This window comes from Macaca fascicularis, chromosome 2 (assembly GCF_037993035.2).
Source record: "Macaca fascicularis isolate 582-1 chromosome 2, T2T-MFA8v1.1".
NCBI lineage: Eukaryota > Metazoa > Chordata > Mammalia > Primates > Cercopithecidae > Macaca > Macaca fascicularis.
The window spans coordinates 40,201,057-40,224,493 of record NC_088376.1 but is presented as its reverse complement, the minus strand read 5'-3'; the positions used below and the strand labels follow the sequence as shown (position 1 = coordinate 40,224,493).

The 23,437-nt window shown below is 35.9% G+C and overlaps 1 long non-coding RNA gene across 1 annotated transcript in view; it reads right to left on the bottom strand.

The window, feature by feature from the left end:
* Positions 1 to 6,586: 6,586 nt before the first annotated feature.
* Positions 6,587 to 23,437, bottom strand: part of LOC135969495 (uncharacterized) — a 121,676-nt gene continuing 104,825 nt past the window's right edge. Inside the window, exon 3 of the long non-coding RNA XR_010584756.1 lies at positions 6,587 to 7,349. This is a non-coding gene — a long non-coding RNA (uncharacterized lncRNA). The remainder of the gene's footprint in view (positions 7,350 to 23,437) is intronic.

Below are 23,437 nucleotides of genomic sequence, written 5' to 3'. Positions count from 1 at the left end.
ACACAGCTTTGTGGTGAGCAGAAAAGAAGGAAGGAAAGAAGAGAGAGAGAAAAAGGGAAAGGGATAGGAAGGGAAAGAAAGAAAAGATGAAATACATAAATACACAAACACACACGCATAAAAAATAAATACATACATATATAAACATAAGTGGTCCAAGGAGGAAAGTGTGTCATGAACCAAGCATTATGGTTAATCTAATTCTGTACAACTGAATTTTTTAAAAAAGCGAAATAAACAGCTATGTTTGAAAATAAGAGGAAAATCAAAATTAAGAGACTTGCAGATCAAAATAATGAGGGAACCCATGGCATGTCGTCAGCCATAAAAATGGCACATCCATCAGCAAATGGAGGCACCAATAGGTCCACCTACCTATCAATCAGGTGTTTCCGGCACCCGTAGTCCACATGTCCACAGCCAGGAAAGGAGTCTTGCTATGGGTCAGGGTCCAGAACTGCTCTATCTACACAGGGTCAGACTCCAGCTCTAACTTAAGGCGTAGTTTATAGCTATGATCCCCAGCTCCCCTGAAGCATTTCCTAGAATTTTTAACGTCAATGTATGCTGTAAATTTCTGAGAGGCAATTATAGAGCACAGTTTCCCTCATTTGACCACAGAATTCCTGTTGTAGCACTAGTATTAATATTTATTGGAACAAGTTGGTTAATGCTTTCTTGTAGTTTCAGCCCATCAGAGGCACTTCAGGGAGTGTGATTAGCTGTGAGAAGGAGAGACTTATGATTTACCCCACAGAGTTCACCAGCCGTAGTGTTTACTATTTATCTTCAGGGATTGGCACATAGTAGATGCTCATTAAATATTCATTGAATGAATGAATGCAAAATGAGTAAATGATAAAAAAAAAGAAGAGGTCAAGAGCTAAAAGAAGTAGACAAGAAAAATATTCAAGGTATAAAGACTGAAGTGAAGAACAAGGAGATCTAGTTTGAATCTGGACTCCGCCTCACTCCAGTTATATAACCCTAAGGAAATTCCTCAACCTTCTAATCTGTAAAATGGGGGTATCCTTACATTGCTGGTATATTGAGTGACATATATGCAATCAAATATGTAAAGCATAATTCCTGGCGCATTGAAGGCCAATTAAATTTCAATTTGTAAAAATTATTTCCAATGAGTTGAAGAAGAAAGAGTAGCAGTGGCTAGAAGGTCATCTGTTAAGTAAGAAGAGTGCCAATGTTGTGGAGCCAGAAAGGAGAACATTAAGGTGACAATTAGTACTATCAGATGTTCCAGGGAACTGGAAACACTCCGATGGAATATGAAGATATTTTCTATTTCTACTTAAAGGCTCAACTAGGTTCTATTTAATGTGATTTTGAAGTTATATTCTGGCACAAGGAGGAGTTTCTTTGGTAACCTCAACTCTTACCAGAGAGCAATTTCATGACTAATGTTTTGAATATGAGTAGTTGCCAGGAAATAATTAGAATGAAAAATTACTAGAAAACACCCAGAATCTAGATTCCTAGTATAATGAATAACTTAGCACAACTCAGAAGTTAGCTGGTAAGAAAAACAGTTGTGGTGGAGTGTTTGAAGCAGCACAGATATGTGTCTCTGCATTCTCCACCATTTTTTGTTTAGAAGGGAGGATTTGCAATAGTCTCTTAGGTGTACCCTCACTCTGAGACCACAGTTTATGAATATCCTGGATAAGAAGCCATGCAGAAGACCTCCCTCCAACATCAGCTAGCTTGCTGCAGGAGCCCATTATCTAAGAATAGTCTCTAGGTCTATCTTCTGAGCAGTGTTGACTGGTACCTTGTGCATTGCTGTGTTGCCCTATCAGCAACATCTTGCCTCCTCTGATTAATATCATGCTCACTTGCCTTGGAAGTTACTTATCACAGAGTTGCTTGGGGAAGATTTTGTTCATCCTTAATCAGAAACTAATATTAGTGGGTAAGATAGCAGAATGCATATAGAGTTGTATGGAATGTGCTTTAGAGTACACGTTTTCTTTTCTTTTTTAAATATTTTATTTTATTTTATTTTAAGTTCCAGGATACATATGCAGGATTTGCAGGTTTGTTGCATAGGTAAACGTGTGCCACAGTGGTTTGCTGCACCTATCAACACATCATCTAGGTATTAAGCCACACATGCATTAGCTATTTATCCTGATGCTCTCCCTCTCCCCACTCCCACAACAGGTCCCAGTGTGTGTTGTTCCACTCCCTGTGTCCATGTGATCTCATGGATCCCACTTAACAGTGAGAATATGCAGTGTTTGGTTTTCTGCTCCTGTGTTAATTTTCTGAGGATAATGGCTTCCAACTCCATCCATGTCCCTGCAAAGGACATGATCTCGTTCCTTTTTATGGCTGCATAAAAAGTATTCCGTGGTGTATATGTACCACATTTTCTTTCTCCAGTCTATCATTGATGGGCATTTGGGTTGATTCCATGTATTTGTTATTGTGACTAGTGCTCCAATGAACATATATGTGCATGTATCTTTATAATAGAATGATTTACATTCCTTTGAGTATATACACAGTAATGAGATTGCTGGGTCAAATGCTATTTCTGGTTCCAGGTTTTTGAGAAATCGCCACACTATCTTCCACAATAGTTGAACTAATTTACATTCCCACCAACAGTGTAAAAGCATTCTTATTTCTCTATAACCTCACCAGCATCTGTTGTTTCTTAACTTTTTAATAATAGCCATTCTGACTGGCATGAAATGGTATCTCATCGTGGTTTTGATTTGCATTTCTCTAATGATCAGTGACACTAAGCTTTTTCTTCATATGTTTGCTGGCCGCATAAGTGTTTTCTTTTGAAAAGTGTCTGCTCACATCCCTTGCCTACTTTTTAATGGGGTTTTGTTTGTTTGGTTGGTTGGTTGGTTGGTTTAGTTTTTATAACTTTAAGTTCCCTGTAGATTCTGGATATTACATCTTTGTCAGATTGATAGATGGCAAAATTTTTCTCCCATTCTGTAGGTTGCCTCTTTACTCTGATGATAGTTTCTTTTGCTATGCAGAAGTTCTTTAGTTTAATTAGATCCCATCTGTAAATTGTTGCTTTTGTCGCAATTGCTTTTCATGTTTTCATCATGAAATCTTTGCCCATGCCTATGTCCTAAATGCTACTGCCTAGATTTTCGTCTATGGTTTTTGTAAGTTTGGGTTTTACCTTTAAATCTTTAATCTATCTTGAGTTAATTTTTGTATAAGGTGTAAGGAAGGGATCCAGTTTCAATTTTCTGCATATGGCTAGCCAGTTTTCTCAGCATCATTTATTAAGTAGGGAATCCTTTCCCCATTGTTTCTTTTTGTCAGATTTTTCAAAGACCAGATGGTTGTAGATGTGCATTCTTATTACTAAATTCTCTATTCTATTCCTTTGGTCTATGTGTCTGTTTTTGTACCAGTACCATGTTGTTTTGGTTACAGTAGCCCTATAGTATAGTTTGAAATTGGGTAGTGTGATGCCTCCTGCTTTGTTCTTTTTGCTTAATATTGTCTTGGCTCTACGGGCTCCTTTTTGGTTCCACATTAATTTTAAAAGTTTTTTCTAATTCTGTGAAGAATGTCAATGGTGTTTTATGGGAATGGCATTAATCTACAAATTACTTTCGGTAGTATGGCCATTTTCACAATATTGATTCTTCCTCCCATGAATATGGAATATTTTTCCATTTGTTTGTGTCCTCTCATATCCTTGAGCAGTGGTTTGTAGTTCTTTCTGAAGATGTCCTTCACTTCCCTTCTTAGCAGTTTTCCTAGGTATTTTATTCCTTTTGTAGCAATTTTGAATGGGAATTCATTTATGATTCGGCTCTCTGCTTCTCTGGTGTTGACGTATAGGGATGCTTGTGATTTTTGCACATTGATTTTGTATCCTGAGACTTTGCAGAAGTTGTTTATTAGCTTAAGAAACCTTTGGGCTGAGATAATGGGGTTTTCTAGATATAGGATTATGTCATCTGAAAACAGAGACAGTTTGACTTCCTCTCTTCCTCTTTGAATTCTTTCTTTCTCTTGTTTGGTTAACCTGGCCAGCACTCCCAATACTATGTTGAATAGGAGTGGTGAAAGAGGGCATCCTTGTCTTGCGTCAATACACACTTTCTTATGTGGTTTGAGAAGCTATTATTTGAAAATATATAGTGTGAATGCAAGTTATTCATTAAAAATTAAAATAATAAACAGAGAAAAAATGTAAAATCTCCTTTCACCACCACCACATCCCTATTGCTGCCACTTCTCCACTTTTATGCCTCTCTGCTCCCAAGAGGTAGTCATAGTGTATGAGCCACTGGTGGACCTCTCTGTTATCGTGTCCTGACTTCTAACATTGATGCCAAAGAAGAGGATACATGATGTGGCTCAGGCTGGGCCACTTACAGTGTCACATCCCCCAATCACAGGGATTACTTCAGAAGTAGGCATGTGCTCCAAATAGGGCCATTTAGAGTTTGTTTCTGGGATTTATGTGTGGGTGAAAGATAGAAGCCTTCTTCTTTTTTCAACTTTTATTTTAAGTTCAAGGATACACGTGCAGGATGTGCAGGTTTGTTATATAGGTAAAAGTGTGCCATGATGGTTTGCTGCACAGATCACCCTACCACCCAGGTGTTAAGCCCAGTATCCATTAGTTTTTCTTTCTGATGCTCTCTCTCTTCCCATCCCCACCCTCCAACAGGCCCCAGTGTGTGTTGTTCCCCTCCAGGTGTCCATGTATTCTCATCATTCGGTTCCCACTTATAAGTGAGAAGACATGGTAGTTGGTTTTTGTTCCTGCATTAGTTTGCTAAGGATAATGACCTCCAGCTCCATCCATGTCCATGCAAAAGACCTAATCTCATTCCTTTCTATGGCTGCGTAATATTCCATGGTATATACATACCACATATTCTTTCTCTAGTCTATCAATGATGGGCATTTAGGTTGATGCCATGTCTTTGCTATTGTAAACACTGCTGCAGTGAACATATGTGTGCATGTGTCTTTATAATAGAATGATTTATATTCCTTTGAGTATATGCCCAGTAATGGGATTGCTGAATCAAATTGTATTTCTGCTTCTAGGTCTTTGAGGAATTGCCACACTGTCTTCCACATGGTTGAACTAATTTACATTCCCACCAATAGTGTAAAAGTGTTCCTTTTCCTCCACATCCTCACCAGCATCTGTAGTTTTTTGACTTTTTAATAGTAGCCATTCTGACTCGTGTGAGATGGTATCTCATTGTAGTTTTGATTTGCATTTCTCTAGTGATCAGTGATGTTGGGCTTTTTTCCATATGTTTGTTGACCACATGTATGTCTTCTTTTGAGGAGTGTCCATTCCTGTCCTTTGCCTACTTTTTAATGGGGTTGTTTGGTTGTTTGTTTGTTTGTTTTGTAAATTTGTTTCAGTTCCTTATAGATACTGGATATTCTGCCTTTGTCAGATAGCAAAATTTTTCTCCCAGTCTGTAGGTTGCCTGTTGATAGTTTCTCTTGCTGTGCAGAAGCTCTTGAGTTTAATTAGTTCCCATTTGTCAAATTTTTCTTTTGTTGCAATTGCTTTTGGCATCTTCATCATGAAATCTTTGCGAAGTCTCAGGATAGAAAATCGATGTGCAAAAATCACTAACATTTCTATGCACCAACAACAGACAAGCAGAGAGGCGAATCACAAATGAACCCACATTCACAATTGCTACAAAAAGAATAAAATACCTATCGATACAGCTAACAAGGGAAGTGAAGGACCTCTTCAAGGAGAACTACAAGCCACTGCTCAAAGAAATCACAGAAGACACAAACAAATTTTAAAAATCCATGCTCATGGATAGGAAGAATCAATATTTTGAAAATGGCCATACTGCCCGAAGTAATTTATATATTCAGTGCTATTCCCATTAAACTCCACTGACATTCTTCACAGAATCAGAAAAAAAAAAAAAACTATTTTAAAATTCATATGGAACCAAAAAAGAGCCCAAATTGCCAAGACAATTCTAAGCAAAAAGAACAAAGCTAAAGACATCACACTACCCTACTTCGAACTATACAGTAGGGCTACCATAACCAAAACAGCATGGTACTGGTACAAGAACAGAGACATAGACCAATGAACAGAATAGAGAATGCAGAACTGCAAGCTACGACCATCTGATCTTTGAAAAACTGACAAAAAGCAGCAATAGGACTGGATTCCGGGACAAGATGGCCAAATAGGAAAAGCTTCAGTCTATAGCTCCCAGCAAGACCAATACAGAAGGCAGGTGATTTCTGCATTTCCAACTGAGGTAACCAGTTCATCTCATTGGGACTGGTTAGACGGTGGGTTTAGCCCATGGAGGGCAAGCAGAGGCAAGGTGAGGCGTTGCCTCACCCGGGAAGTGCAAAGGGTCGGGGAACTCCCTCCCCTAGCCAAGGGAAGCCATGAGGGACTGTGCCATGAGGAAGGGTGCTATCTGGCCCAGATACTATGTTTTTCCCACCGTCTTCACAACCCGCAGACCAGGATACTCCCTTGGGGGCCTACACCACTGGGTCCCTGGGTTTCAAGCACAAAACTGGGCAGACGTTTGGGCAGACACAGAGCTAGCTTCAGAAGGTTTTTTTTTTTGTTTTTTATTTTTTGTTTTGTTTTTTGTTTTTATTGTACCCCAGTGGCACCTGGAATATAAGTGAGACAGAACTGTTCACTCCCCTGGAAAGGGGGCTGAAGCCAGGGAGCCAAGTGGTCTTGCTCAGCAGAACCCACCTGAACAGAGCCCAACAAACTAAGATCCACTGGCTTAAAATTCTGGCTGCCAGCACAGTAGGTGATTTTCCCCTCACAGTGTAAACAAAGTCACAGCCTGGAATTTTCCACTGGGCAGAGACCTCCCCAGCATCACAAAGCCACTGTAGACAGAATGCCTTTCTAGATTCCTTCTCTCTAGGCAGGGAATCTCTGAAAGAAAGGCAGCAACCCCAGTCAGGGACTTATAGATAAAACTCCCAATTCCCTGGGACACAGCACCTGGGGGAAAAGGCGGCTGTGGGCGCAGCTTCAGCAGACTTAATCATTCCTGCCTGCTGGCTCTGAAGAAGGCAGCAGATCTCTCAGCACAGTGCTCAAGCTCTGCTAAAGGACAGACTGCCTCCTCAAGTGGGTCCCTAACCCCCGTGCCTCCTGATGGAAAGACACCTCCCAGCAGAGGTCAACAGACACCTCATACAGGAGAGCGACAGCTGGCATCTGGCAGCTGCCCCTCTGGGATGAAGCTTCCAGAGAAAGAGGCAGGCAGAAATCTTTGCTGTTCTGTAGCCTCCACTGGTGATACCCAGGCAAACGGTCTGTAGTGGACCTCCAGCAAACTCCAGCAGACCTGTAGAAGAGAGGCCCAACAGTTAGAAGGAAAACTAACACACAAAAAGCAATAGCATCAACATCAACAAGAAGGACACCCACGGAAAAACCCCATACAAAGGTCACCAACATCAAAGACCAAAGGAGATAAATCCATGAAGATGAGGAAAAAGAAACACAAAAAACCTGAAAATTCAAAAAACCAGAATGACTCTTCTCCTCCAAAGAATCACAACTCCTCACCAGCAAGTGAACAAAACTGGATGGAGAATGAGTTTGATGAATTGACAGAACTAGGCTTCAGAACGTGGGTAATAACAAACTCCTCTGAGCTAAAGGAACATGTTCTAACTCAATGCAAGGAAGCTAAGAACCTTGAAAAAAGGTTAAAGGAATTGTAAACTACAATAACCAGTTTAGAGAAGAACATAAACGACCTGATGGAATTGAAAAACACAGCACACAAACTTCATGAAGCATACACAAGTATCAATAGCCAAATCGATCAAGTGGGAGAAAGAATATCAGAGATTGAAGATCAACATAATGAAATAAAGCAAGAAGACAAGATTAGAGAAAAAAATGAAAATAAACGAACAAAGACTCCAAGAAATATGGTACTATGAGAAACAACCAAACCTATGTTCGATTGGTGTACCTGAAAGTGACAGGGAGAATGGAACCAAGTAGAAAAGCACTCTTCAGGACATTATCCAGCAGAACTTCCCCAACCAAACAAGATAGGCCAACATTCAAATTCAGGTAATACAGAGTACACCACAAAGATACTCCTCTAGAAGAGCAACTCCAAGACACATAACCATCAGATTCACCAAGGTTGAAATGAAGGAAAAAATGTTAAGGGTAGCCTGAGAGAAAGGTCAGGTTACCCACAAAGGGAAGTCCATCAGACTAACAGCAGATCTCTCTGCAGAAACCCTACAAGTCAGAAGAGAGTGAAGGCCAATATTCAACATTCTTAAAGAAAACAATTTGCAACCCAGAATTTCATATCCAGCCAAACTAAGCTTCATAAGTGAAGGAAAAATAAAATCTTTACATACAAGCAAATCCTGTGGGATTTTGTCACCACCAAGCCTGCATTACAAGAGCTCCTGAAGGAAGCACTAAATATGGAGAGGAAAAGCCAATACCAGCCACTGTAAAAACATACCAAATTGTAAAGACCATCAACACTATGAAGAGACTGATCAACTAACAGGCAAAATAACCAGCTAACGTCTTAATGACAGGATCAAATTCATACATAACAATATTAATCTTAAATATAAATGGGCTAAATGTCCCAGTTAAAAGACACAGAATAACAAATTAGATGGAGTCAAGACGCATTGGTGTGCTGTATTTAGGAGATCCATCTCATGTGCAAAGACACACATAGGTTCAAAATAAAGGCATGGAGGAATATTTACCAAGCAAATGGAAAGCAAAAAGAAGAGCAGGGGTTGCAATCCTAGTCTCTGATACAACAGACTTTAAACCAACGAAGATCAAAAAAGACAAAGAAGGGCATTACATAACGGTAAAGGGATCAATGCAACAAGAAGCGCTAACTCTCCTAAATATATGTGCACCCAATACTGGAGGACCCAGATTTATAGAGCAAGTTCTTAGAGGCCTACAAAGAGACGTAGACTCTCACACAGTAATAGTGGGAGACTTTAACACTCCACTGTCAATATTAGACAGACCAAGGAGATAAAAAATTAACAAGGATATTCAGGACTTGAACTCAGCTCTGGATCAAGCAGAACTAATAGACATCTACAGAACACTCCACCCCAAATAAACAGAATATACATTCTTCACAGCACCTGATAGTACTTATTCTAAAATTGACCACATAATTGGAAGTAAAACACTCCTCAGCAAATGCAAAAGAACGGAAACTGTAACAAACAATCTCTCAGACCACAGTGCAATCAAATTAGAACTCAGGATTAAGAAACTCACTCAAAACTGCACAACTATGTGGAAACTGAACAACCCCACTCCTAAATGACTACTGGGTAAATAACGAAATTAAGGCAGAAATAAATAAGTTCTTTCAGACACAGTTAAAGCAGTGTTTAGAGGAAAATTTTTAACACTAAATGTCCACATGAGAAAGTGGGAAAGATCTAAAATTGATACCCTAACATCACAATTAAAAGAACTAGAGAAGCAAGAGCAAACAAATTAAAAAGCTAGCAGAAGACAAGAAATAACTAAGATCAGAGCAGAACTGAAGGAGATAGAGACACGAAAAACCCTTTAAAAAATCAGTGAATACAGGAGCTGGTTTTTTTAAAAGAAGGAACAAAACTGAACAGAGTTTTGTTAGACCATCTAATTAGATAGACTGCTATCCAGACTAACAAAGAAGAAAAGAGAGAAGAATCAAACAGACACAATCAAAACTGATAAAAGGGATATTACTGCTGATCCCACAGAAATACAAACTATCATCAGAGAATACTATAAACACCTCTACGCAAATAAGCTAGAACATCTAGAAGAAATGGATAAATTCCTGGACACATACACCCTCCCAAGACTAAACCAGGAAGAAATAGAATCCTTGAATAGACCAATAACACATTCTGAAATTGAGGCAGTAATTAATAGCCTACCAACCAAAAAAACTCCAGGACCAGATGAACTCATGGCCAAATTCCACCAGAAGTACAAAGAGGAGCTGGTACCATTCCTTCTGAAACTATTCCAAATAATAGAAAAAGAGGGACTCCTTCCTAACTCATTTTATGAGGCCAGCATCATCCTGACCCCGAAACCTGGCAGAGACACAACAAAAAAAGAAATCATTTTTTCTGATGAACATTGATGTGAAAATCCTCAATAAAATACTGGCAAACCAAATCCAGCAGCACATCAAAAAGCTTATCCACCATGATCAATTCGGCTTCATCCCTGAGATGCAAGGCTGGTTCAACATATGCAAACCAATAAGCATAATCCATCACATAAACAGAACCAATGACAAAAACCACATGATTATCTCAACAGATGAAGAAAAGGCCGTCCTCAAAATTCAACACTCCTTCATGCCAAAAACACTCAATAAACTAGGTATTAATGGAACGTGTCTCAAAATAATAAATGGTATTTTTGACAAACCCGCAGTCAATATCATACTGAATGGGCAAAAACTGCAAGCATTGCCTTTGAGAACCGGCACAAGACAAGGATGCCTTCTCTTACCACTCCTATTCAACATACTGTTGGAGGTTCTGTTGGAGGGCAACCACTCCTATTCAACATACTGTTGGAGGTTCTGTTGGAGGGCAATCAGGCAAGAAAAAGATATAAAGCATATTCAAATAGGAAGAGAGGAAGTCAAATTGTCTCTGTTTTTAGATGACATGATTGTAGATTTAGAAAACCCCATTGTCTCAGCCCAAAAACTTCAGTCGATAAGCAAATTTGGCAAAGTCTCAGGATACAAAATCAATGTGCAAAAATCACAGGCATTACTATACACAAATAATAGGCAAACAGAGAGCCAAATTATGCGTGAACTCTCATTCACAATTGCTAAAAACAGAATAAAATACCTAGGAATACAACTTACAAGGGATGTGAAGGACCTCTACATGGAGAACTGCAAACCACTGCTCAAGGAAATAAGAGAGGACAGAAACAAATGGAGAATATTCCATGCTCATGGATATGAAGAATCAATATGGTGAAAATGGCCATACTGCCCAAGGTAATTTATAGATTCAATGCTATCCCCATCAGGCTACCATTGACTTTCTTCACAGAATTAGAAAAATCTGCTTTAAATTTCATATGGAACTGAAAAAGAGCCCGTATAACCAAGACAATCCTAAGCAAAAAGAACAAAGCTGGAGACATCACGCTACCTGACTTCAAACTATACTACAAGGCTACAGTAACCAAAACAGCATAGTACTGGTACCAAAACAGATATATAGACCTATGGAGCAGAACAGGGGGCCTCAGAAATAATGCCACATATCTACGACCATCTGATCTTTGACAAACCTGACAAAAACAATCTATGGGGAAAGGATTCCCTATTTAAAAAATGGTTTTGGGAAAACTGGCTAGCCATATGCAGAACACTGAAACTGGACTCCTTCCTTACACTTTATACAAAAATTAACTCAAGATGGATTAAAGTCTTAAACGTAAGACCTGAAACCATAAAAACCCTAGAAGAAAACCTAGGCAATACTATTCAGGACATAGGCAAGAGCAAAGACTTCATGACTAAAACACCAAAAGCAATTGCAAAAAAAAGCCAAAATTGACAAACAGAACCTATTAAACTAAAGAACTTCTGAACAGTCAAAGAAATGATCATCAGAGTGAACAGGCAATTTACAGAATGAGAGAAAATTTTTGCCATCTATCCATCTGACAAAGGGCTAATTAATATTCTGAATCCACAAGGAACTTAAACAAATTTACAAGAAAAAAAAACAAACAACCCCATCAAAAAGTGGGCAAAGGATACAAACAGACACTTCTGAAAAGAAGACAGTTATGCAGCCAAAAAACATATGAAGAAAACAAGCTCATCATCACTGGTCATTAGAGAAATACAAATCAAAACCACAATGAGATACCATCTCATGCCAGTTAGAATGGCGATCATTAAAAAGTCAGGAAACAATAGATGCTGGAGAGGATGTGGAGAAATAGAAACACTTTTACACTGTTGGTGAGAGTGTAAATTAGTTCAACCATTGTGGATGACAGTGTGATGATTCCTCAAGGATCTAGAAATACCATTTCACCCAGCAATCCCATTACTGGGCATATACCCAAAAGATTATAAATCATTCTACTATAAAAATATGCACACATATGTTTATTGCAGCACTATTCACAATAGCAAAGACTTGGGACCAACACAAATGCTCATCCATGATATACTGGATAAAGAAAATGTGGCACATGTACACCATGGAATACTATGCAGCCATAATAAAGAGTGAGTTCATGTCCTTTGCAGGGACATGGATGAAACTGGAAACCATCATTCTCAGCAAACTAACACAGGAACAACAAACCAAACTCCATATGTTCTCACTCCTAGGGGGGAGCTGAACACTCAGAACAAATGAGCACAGGGAGGGAAACATCACATACAAATGGTCAAGGGAGGGATGGCATTACGAGAAATACCTAATGTAGATGACGGGTTGATGGGTGCAGGAAACCACCATGGCACATGTATACCTATGTAACAAACCTGCATGTTTTGCACATGTATCCCAGAACTTAAAGTATAATAAAATAAAAATAAAGAGTAATAGGCTGTAAAGTGTAAATAGGTTTAAAATATGATACATTATTATATATTGCTTGAACGGGTAAAATGACTACATCTGTAGACCACAATAAGAGATAATTATATAGATATCCTATGGAAAAACAAAGAAACTATACAAAGAGACACATTCAAGGACACTATTAATAAATTAACATGGAATTTTTAAAAAAATGTTTAGATAACCCATGGAAGGCAGGAAAAAGAAAACAGAGTAGCAAAGAAGAGAGAGAACCAACACACAACAAAAATAAAACAGCAGACTCATACCCTAACTTACCAATAATTACATTAAATGTAAATGGTTTAAATACCATCACATTAAAACTAAAAGACAGAGATTATCAGAATGTAGTAAAAACATGATCCACAAGTATATTATCTACAAGAAACTAACTTCAAATATGATATAGACAGGTTAAGGTAAAAGGATAAAGATATGTCATGAAAACATTAATGAAAGAAAAGTAAAAGAGGCTAAATTAATTTCAGATAAAAAAATCTCAGAACAAATAAAATTACTAGAGATAGAAAGGGACAATATATAAGAATAAAAGAGTCATCCAACAAAAAGACAGCAATCCTAAATCTATATGCACCAAAAAATAGAGCCAAAACATGTAAAGTAAAACCTGATAAATATTAAAAGAGAAATAAACTAATTCACAATTATATTTGAAGAAGGTAAAACCCCTCTATTAGCAATTGATAGAATCTCTGTACAAAAATTTAACAAGACTATTAAATAGCTCAATAATAGTAAAAACCAACAGAATCTAATTGAAATTTATAAAACAAGCAAGTGTCAAAAAGACCCAACAAGAACAAAATACACATTCTTTTTAAGTGCATACAAAATATAAACTAAGATAGATTATATCCTTGGCCACAATACAATTCATGCATCAAAGCAGACATCTCAAGAAGAATACATTGAACTCAATGAAAATGAAATACAAATTTTCCATAGTTGTGGGATACAGCAAAAGCAGTGCTGAAAGGGAAATTTACAGCACTAAATGCATACGTTGGAAATCAGGAAGAGTTTCAAATAGGTAACTGATGCTTCCATCTCAAGGAACTAAAAATCTAAGAGCAATTAAACACAAAGCAAGTAAAAGAAGAAATAATACATATAAGAGTAGAAATTAATAAAACCAAAAACAGGAAAGCAGTAGAAAAATCAATGAAAGCAAAAGTTGGATCTTTTAAAAGACTGGTAAAATTCATAAGCCTTAGCAAGACTGCTAAAGAAAAAGAAGAGTGATGACATAAATTACTAATCTCAAAATTGAAACTGGGGACCCTGCAAACATCAAGGGGTTATAAGGGGATATTATTAATTAATAACTCTTCACCTACGAAATTGACAACTTAGATGAAATGGACCAATTCCTCAAAAAGTACAAGCCACCATAACTCATCCAATATAACACAGATCACTCAAATATTACATAATTTGCCCATTTAAAGTGTACAGTTTAATGACTTTTGGTGGATTAATTGAGTTTTACATCCATCACCACGATCAATTTAAGAACATTTGTATTACTTCAGGAAAAAAACTCCATTCACTTTAACTATCATGCCCTCCCATCTCCCAATCCTGCGTAGGCCTAGGATATTACTAATACACAGTCTACTACTACTATCTTCTGTATCTATAGCTTTGCCTATTCTGGACACTTCATATAAATAGAATTGTATAACATGGTCCTTTGTGACTTGCCTCTTTCAGTTAGCATAATGTTGTCAAGGCTCACTAGTATTTAATTTCTTTTTATCACTAAATACTATTTCATTTTATGGTTATATCACATTTTACTTATTCATCAGTTGATTGGCATTTGGGATGTTTCAAATTTGGGGATATTATTAATAATGCCACCATGGACATTCATGCATACGCTTTTGTGTGGACATGTGTTCTCATTTCTTGGAAGTATATCCTTAGTGGTGGAATTACCAGATCATTTGGTCATTCCATGTTTAGTCATTTGAAGAACTGCCAGATTGCTTCCCAATGCAGCTGCACCATTTTGCATTCCCACCAGCAGTGTAAGAGGGTTCCAATTTTTCTAACACTTGTTATTATGTGTCTTCTTTACTATAGCCATTTTAGTGAGTATGAATTGAAATTAGCAATTCTCTGGTGGCTAATGATATTGAAAATTTCTCATATAATTGGCCATTTGTATATCTTGTTTGGAAAGCTGTCTATGCAAATACTTTGTTCATTTGTAATTATTTACCTTTTTATTGAATTGCAGTACATTTTTATATATTCTGGATAGTAGACTCTTCAGATGTATGAACTGCAAATATCTTCTCCAATTTTGTGGTTTATCTTCATTTATGTGACAATGTCCTTTGAAGTACAAAAGTTTTTAATTCTGCTAAAATCCAATTAATCTATATGACCTTGGTTTCTTATGCTTTTGCTGTTATATCTAAGGAAGTATTACCTCAATCAAAGTCACAAAGATTTACACCTATGATTTCTTCTAAGAGTTACAAAACTCTCTGCTCTGACATATAAGTCTTTGATTCACTTTTAGTTAACTTTTGTACATGGTGTGAGGTAGTGGTCCAGCTTCATTCTTTTGCATGTGGATACATCCCACCAGCACTTGTTGAAAGACTATTCTTTTCCCCATTGAATTGTCTCAGCACACTTGTTGAAAATCAGTCAACCATAGATTCATGTTTTTGCTTTCTGGCTTCTCAGTTCCATTCCATTTACTTGTATGTCTTTTCTTATGCCAATCCTACATTGTCTTGGTTACTGTAACTTTGTAGTGAGTTTTGAAACCAGGAAATATGAATCTTCCAACTTTGTTCTTTGTCAATTATTTTCCTGGCTACTCTGAGTCCCACAAATTTTCATATAAATTTTAGAATCTGCTTGTGCATTTCTGCAAAGAAGCCAACTGGGATTTTAATAGGTACTGTATCAAATTTGTATATCAGTTCAGGGGTAGATAAGCATTTTAAAAATATTAAGACCACATTTTATTGGTAGAGAAAATGATTACAGTTTTGAAAGCACTCTTTTTTTATATATATACTTTAAGTTCTAGGGTACATGTGCACAAAGTGCAGGTTTGTTACATATGTATACATGTGCCATGTTGGTGTGCTGCACCCATTAACTCGTCATTTACATTAAGTATATCTCCTAATGCTATCCCTCCCCCCTTCCCCCTCCCCTCTCCCCACAATAGGCCCCGGTGTGTGATGTTCCCCTTCCTGTGTCCAAGTGATCTCATTGTTCAATTCCCACCTATGAGTGAGAACATGCGGTGTTTGGTTTTCTGTTCTTATGATAGTTTGCTGAGAATGATGATTTCCAGCTTCATCCATGTCCCTACAAGGGACACAAACTCATCCTTTTTTAAGGCTGCATAGTATTCCATGGTGTATATGTACCACATTTTCTTAATCCACTCTGTCACTGATGGACATTTGGGTTTCCAAGTCTTTGCTATGGTGAATTGTGCTGCAATAAACATACATGTGCATGTGTCTTTCTAGCAGCATGATTTATAATCCTTTGGGTATATACCCAGTAATGGAATGGCTGGGTCAAATGGTATTTCTAGTTCTAGATCCTTGAGGATCTAGCACAGCTAGTACTAATAATGTGGCTTTAGTTTTAACCCACAAGAAAATAATAGATTTTATCATTGCAAAAATACTGGCAGTACCTTTAAATTTTATTTAAAGATTGCACTTTCGTTTGAGCTTCTATTTTAAGAAATTTTGAAAATCTGTTCACAATAATAAAGAATATGAAAACATTATCCTCAATCACATGGAATGTAGAAGTGAAATCTCCCAAATCTACTCTATTAAAAGATTAGAAAAAATTGATATCATATTGTTATATTAAAGGAAGTTTGCAATTAATTTGAGCAATTCCAGAAGGCAATATTTTATTTGATATTTTAAAGCATTTAAGCCTTCCTTGAATAAGTCTGACTTTGCAGTATGGTGAAGAATAAAGATGTAAAAAAGTAATAAATAAATTTGCTGTGCAATTCAGTGTTTATGCATATGGATACTTTTTATTTTTTCACTTGTCTTTTTAGTGAGAGTTTACATGCGTTATTTAAATAAGGATAACCTTCAGATATTGGAAGAATAAAGACAATGCTAAATTTTACACTTGGACAAGTAAAGTGAACATTTTATTACTGCTAAGAATTTTCAAATTAAAAGGACAAATTTAGCGCAAATTCAACATTTATGAATAGCTTTTAAAGTCGCGTTATTCCTCTTTGATTTCACAGTATGTACATACTCATCACATGCAATTTGAAAACACTGAAAATTATAAATAATCATTAAAATCAACCACAGTAGAAGCTCTCAGAAATTACTACAGTTATATTGATAATGTTTATTCTTAGAGTCTTTTCTCTATTCATATATCCTTTTATTATATCCACAAGTTGAAGTTAATTTGTTTTGTAATCTACTTCACTCACATTTCAATATTGCCAATTTTTTGGGGGAACACATCATTAAATATTTTTTACAAGCTGAAAAAAATTAAGTCCTCTAATCCACTAAAATGGGATATGTTTTATGTTAACAATGTTTTATCATTTTCGTAGTATAAGTTTTACTTCTTTTGTTAAGTTTATTCCTATTTTATTCTTTTCACGCTATTATAAATAAAATTGTTTTCTTCATTTTATTTCTTGTTTGCTCATTTCTATTACATAGGAATAGAGTTAATTTATGTATACTGATCTTGGATCTTGCAAATTTGTTAAACTCATATATTAGTTCTGTTTTTTTAAAGATACCTCAGGATTTTCTACATACAATATCATGTCATCTGGAAATAGAGGTAACTTTATTTCTTTTGTTCCAATCTAGAAGACTTCTATTTCTTTCTCTTGCCTCCTTCTTTTTATTGCACTTACTAAAACGTTTCTCCAGCACAATGATGAACATAAGTAGTGAGAATGGACATCATTGTCTCCTTCCTGATCATAGGAGGAAAACATTCAGCCTTTCATCTTTAAATATAATGTTAGCTGTGGATTTTTCATAGATTCCCTTTACCTGGTTGAGGAAATACACTCATACTCCTAGTTTGTTGAGTGTTTTTTAATCATAAAAGCTTGTTGAATTTTGCCAATGTTCATTCTGCATCAATTTTATTATCTTGTGTTTTTTGTTTTTTATTGTATTAATATGGTGTATTGAATTAATTGATTTTCAGATTTTAAACCAGCTTTGCACTCCTGGAATAAACATAAGCAGTATCCAGGAAATAGTCACCATGGGCCTGGGGTAGTGGTGGCCACAGGGAGAGACTCCTTCCTGATTGAGAAAAGGAGAAGAAAAAGGAAAGAGGACTTTATCTTGCAACTTGGCTTGCCAGATCAACCACAGTAAAACAAAGCACCATGCATATTCCTATTCCTAAAGCAGTCAATTCTAGGACTCAGTTCCTGGATGGCATTTCTAGACCCATCCTGGGCCAGAAGGGAACCTGTTGCCCTAAAAGGAAAGAAACAGGCTTGGCAGGCCTTTGCTTTAGTCAGTCACTTACTGACTAAAGAGTCTGTGAGTCCTGAATAAACGTAAGTGGTAGCCAAGCAATAGTCACCACAGGCCTTGGGTGAGACACAGTACTGTGCTGGCTTCAGGTGAGACTCAGTATTGTGCCAGCTTCAGGTGTGATTCAGCACAGTCCCAATAGTGGTAGCCATGGAAGTTCTTGCATCATCCCTCCTCCAAATCCAGACAGCTCTGCATGAAGACAAAAATTCCATTTCTTTGGGAGTAAGTAATGTAAGAGAATAAGAGACTATGCCTAGTAATCCAGGGAATTCTCCTAGATCTTACCCAAGACCACCAAGGTGGTACCTCTACAAGTCTGCAAAAGTAACAGTATTAGTAGGCTGAGGATGCCCCCAATGCAGTACAGCTCTAGTGATTAAAGATCTATATCATAATACTAATTCCCTTTGAATACCTAGAAAGCCTTCTCATGAAGGGTGGGTACAAACAAACCCAGACTGCAAACATTAGAATAAATACCTAACTCTTCAATGCCTAGACATTGACAAACATCCACAAGCCTCAAGAGCATCCAGGAAAATATGACCTCACCAAACAAACTAAATAAAGCACCAATGATCAATCCCACTCTGTCCCAGAGTGACAGAGATATGTGACTTTTCAGACAAAGAATTCAAAATAGCTGTTTTGATACAGATTATGGAATTGCATGTGCATAAAAAAATAAATTAAAAAGAAAAATAAAAAAAAAAACAAAATAGCTGTGTTGAGGAAAATTAAACAAAATTCAAGATAATGCAGAGAAATAACACAGAATCCTATAAGATAAATTGAACAAAGACATTAAAATAATTTTTAACAACCAAGTAGAAATGCTGGAGCTAAAAAATTCAATCAAAAACTGAAGAATGTATCAGAGTCTCATGACAGTAGAATTGATCAGGCAGAGGAAATAATAAGGGAGCTTAAAGGCAAACTATTTAAAAATACACAGTCAGAGGAAACAAAAAGAAAAGAAATAAAAAATAATGAGCACACCTACAGGATATACAAAATACCCACAAAAGGGCAAATCTAAGAGTTATTGTCCTTAAAGAGACAGAGATGTGGTGGAAAGTTTATTTAAAGAGATAATAATAGAGGACTTTCCAAACCTAAAAAAAAGACATCAGCATTCAAGTACAAGAAGGTTATAAAACATTAAGGAGATTTAACTCAAACAAAACTACCTCAAGGCATTTAATAATCAAACTCCCAAAGATCAAGAATAAAGAAAGGATACTAAAAGCAGCAAGAAAAAAGAAACAAATAACATACAATGAAGCTCCAGTATGTCTTGCAGCAGACTTTTCAGTGGAAACCTTACAGGCCAGGAGAGAGTGGCATGGCATATTTAAAGTGCTGAAGAAAAAAAAAGTCTTTTATCAAAAAATATTATATCCTGAGAAATATCCTTCAAATATTAAGGAGAAATAAAGACTATCCCAGACAAACAATAGCTGAGATTTCATTAACATCAGACCTCTCTTATAAGAAATGGTAAATAGAGTTCTACAATATGAAAGAAAAAGACATTAACAAGCAATTAAAAATCATCTGAATGTACAAAACTCACTGGTAATGGTAAGTACACAGACAAATACAGGATATTGTAACACTAATTTTATTCTGTAAGGAAGACTAAAAGATGAACCTATCAAAAATAATTGTTACAACAATTTTTTAAGACATAGACAATAAAATAAGATATAAATAGAAACAGAAAAAGTTAAAAAGCAGGAGGATGAAGTTAATGCATGGAGTCCTTATTAATTAGTTTTTCCTGCTTGTTTGTTTTTGCAATCAAAGTTTTCATCAGTTTAAAATAATAGGTTATAAGATATTTGTGCAAGCCTCATGGTAACCTCAAATTTAAAAACCTACAACAGATACACACACAAAGAAAGTACAAAATTAAAACATACCACCAGAGAAAATCACTTTCATAAAAAGGAAGACAGAAAGGAAAGAAAAAAGAGAAGACCACAAAACAACCAAAAAACACATAAACATGGCAGTAATGGGCCCTTACTTATCAACAATAATACTGAATGTAAATGGAATAAATTCTCCAATCAAAAGACATAGAGTGGCTGAATGGATTTTTAAAAAACAATAATCTACTGCCTACAAGAAGCTACACTTCACCTATAAAGACACAAACAAACTGATAATATGGAAATGGAAAAAATATTCCATGCAAATGGAAACTGCAGAACAGCAAGAGTAGTTAAACTTATATTAGAAAAAAAGATTTCAAGACAAAAACCATAAAAGCAGACAAAGAAAGTCAGCATATAATAATAAAAGGATCAATTGAGCAAAAGGTTATAACAATAGTAAATATATATGCACCCAACACTGGAGCACCCACATATATAAAGCAAATATTAGCACTAAAGAGAGAGATATACCCCAAAAGAATAATAGCTGGAGTTACCAACACTCCATTTTCAGCATTGAACAGATCATCAAGAGAGAAAATTAACAAGGAAACATCAGACTTAATCTGCATTATATAACAAATGGACCTAATAGATATTTACAGAACATTTCATACAATGGCTGCAGGATACACATTCTTCTCCTCAGCACATGGATCATTCTCAAGGATAGACCACATGTTAAGCCACAAAACAAGAATTTTAAAAAAATTTTTAAATAGAATTTTATTAAGTACCTTCTCTGACCTCAATGGAATAAGTAGAAATCAATAATAAGAACAACATTGGAAACTATACAACCACATGGAAATTAAACTGTATGTTTCTGAATGACCAGTGGGTCAATGAAGCAATTAAGAAGGAAATTTTTAAATGTCTTGAAATAAATAAAAATGGACAAAAAACATAACAAAATCTATGGAAAGCAATAAAAGCAGAGCTAAGAGAAATGTTGATAGCAATAAGTACCTATATCAGTAAAGTACAAAAACGTCAAATATAAACAACCTAACAATGCATCTTTAAAAACTAGAAAAGCAAGAGCAAACCAAACCCAAAATTAGCAGAAGAAAAGAAATAATAAAGATCAGAGCAGAAATAAATGAAATTGAAGCCAAAAAATAGAAAATATCAAGAAAATGAAAAGTTGGTTTTTTAAAAGATAAACAAAACTGACCAACCTTTAGCTGGACTAAGAGAGAAGACCCAAATTAAAAAAAAAAAAAAATCAGAGATGAAAAAGGAAACATTTAACTGATATTGTCAAAATTCAAAGGATCATTAAAGACTATTATGAACAATTATATGCCAATAAGTCGGAAAACCTAGAAGTCATGGATAAATTCCTACACACACACAATTTACAAAGATTGAGCCATGAAGAAATCCAAGACCTGAATAAATCAATAACAAGCAATGAGATCGAAACCATAATAAAAAGTCTCCCTGCAAAGAAAAGCCCAGGACCCTATGGTTTCACTGCTGAAATTTACCAAACATTTAAAGAAGAACTAATACCAATTCTGCTCAAACTATTCGGAAAAATACAGGAGGAAGGAATACTTCCCAACTCATTCTATGAGGCCAGTAATACAAAAACCAGCCAAAGACATATCAAAAACAGAAAACTACAGACCAATATCTCTGATGAACATTGATACAAAAATAAAAAATACCATCAAATTGAATTCAACAACACGGTAAAATGATCATTCATCATGACCAAGTGGGATTTATCCCTAGGGTGTAAGGATAGTTCAACATATGCAAATCAATCAATGTGATACATCATATTAGCAGAATGAGGGACAAAAACCATATGATCATTTTAAATAATGCTGAAGAAAGCATTTGACAAAATTTAACATCCCTTCATGATCAATATCCTCAAAAAACTGGGTAAAAAAGGACTACACCACAACACAATAAAAGCCATATATGACAGACCCACAGTTTATATCATACTAAATGGGGAAAAATTGAAAACATCTCCTCTAAGATCTGAAACAAGACAAGGATGCTCACTATCACCACTTCTTTTCAATGTAATACTGGAAATCCTAGCTATAGCAATCAGACAAGAGAAAGAAATAAAGAGCATCCAAATTGGAAAAGAAGAAGCCAGACTATCCTTGTTTGCAGATGATATAATCTGATATTTGAAAAAACCTAAAAACTCCACCAAAAAACTACTACTACTGATAAACACATTCAGTAAAGTTGCAGGATACAAAATTAACATACAAAAATCAGTAGCATTTCTATGTACCAACAGCAAACAATCTGAAAAAGAAATCAAGAAATAAACCCCATTTACAATAGTTACAAATAAAATTTAATACCTAGGAATAAACTTAACCAAAGAAGTGAAAAATCTGTACAATAAATATTAACTATAAAACATTGATGACAGAAATTGAAGAGGACACACACACAAAAAATGGAATGATGTTTCATGTTCATGATTGGAAGAATCAATATTGTTAAGATGCCCATACTACCCAAAGCAATCTACAGATTCAATGCAATCCCTGTCAGAATACCAGTAACATTCTTCACAGAAATAGAAAAAAAATCATAAAACTTACATGGAATCACAAAAGACCCAGAATAGCCAAACCTATCCTAAGCAAAAATAATAAAACTGGAGGAATCACATTACCTTATTTCAAATTATATTACAGAGCTATAGTAAATGAAACAGCATGGTACTGGCATACAAACAGACATCTAGAACAATGGAACAGAATAGAGAACCCAAAAATAAATCCATATATCTACAGTGAACTCATTTTCAACAAAGATGCCAAGAATATTCACTGGGGAAAGGACAGTCTCTTCAATAAATGGTGCTAAGAAAACTGGATATCCATATACAGAAGAAAGAAACTAGACCCCTATCTTGCACCATATACAAAAATCAAATCAAAATGGATTAAAGACTTTTAGAAAGGGTCTAAGACCATTTTAAATGGATCTAAGACCTCAAACTATGAAACTACTATACAAAAACTTTGGGGAAACTCTCCAGGACATTGGTCTGGGCAAGTATTTCTTGAGTAAAAGCAGAGACCACCAAAGCAATAATGGACAAATGGAATCACATCAAGTTGAAAAGCTTCTGCACAACAAAGAAATCAACAAAGTGAAGGGACAACCCACAGAATGGGAGAAAATATTTGCAAACTATCCATCTGACAAGAGATTAATAACCAGAATATATGAGGAACTCAATTCAATAGGAAAAAAAATCTAACAATG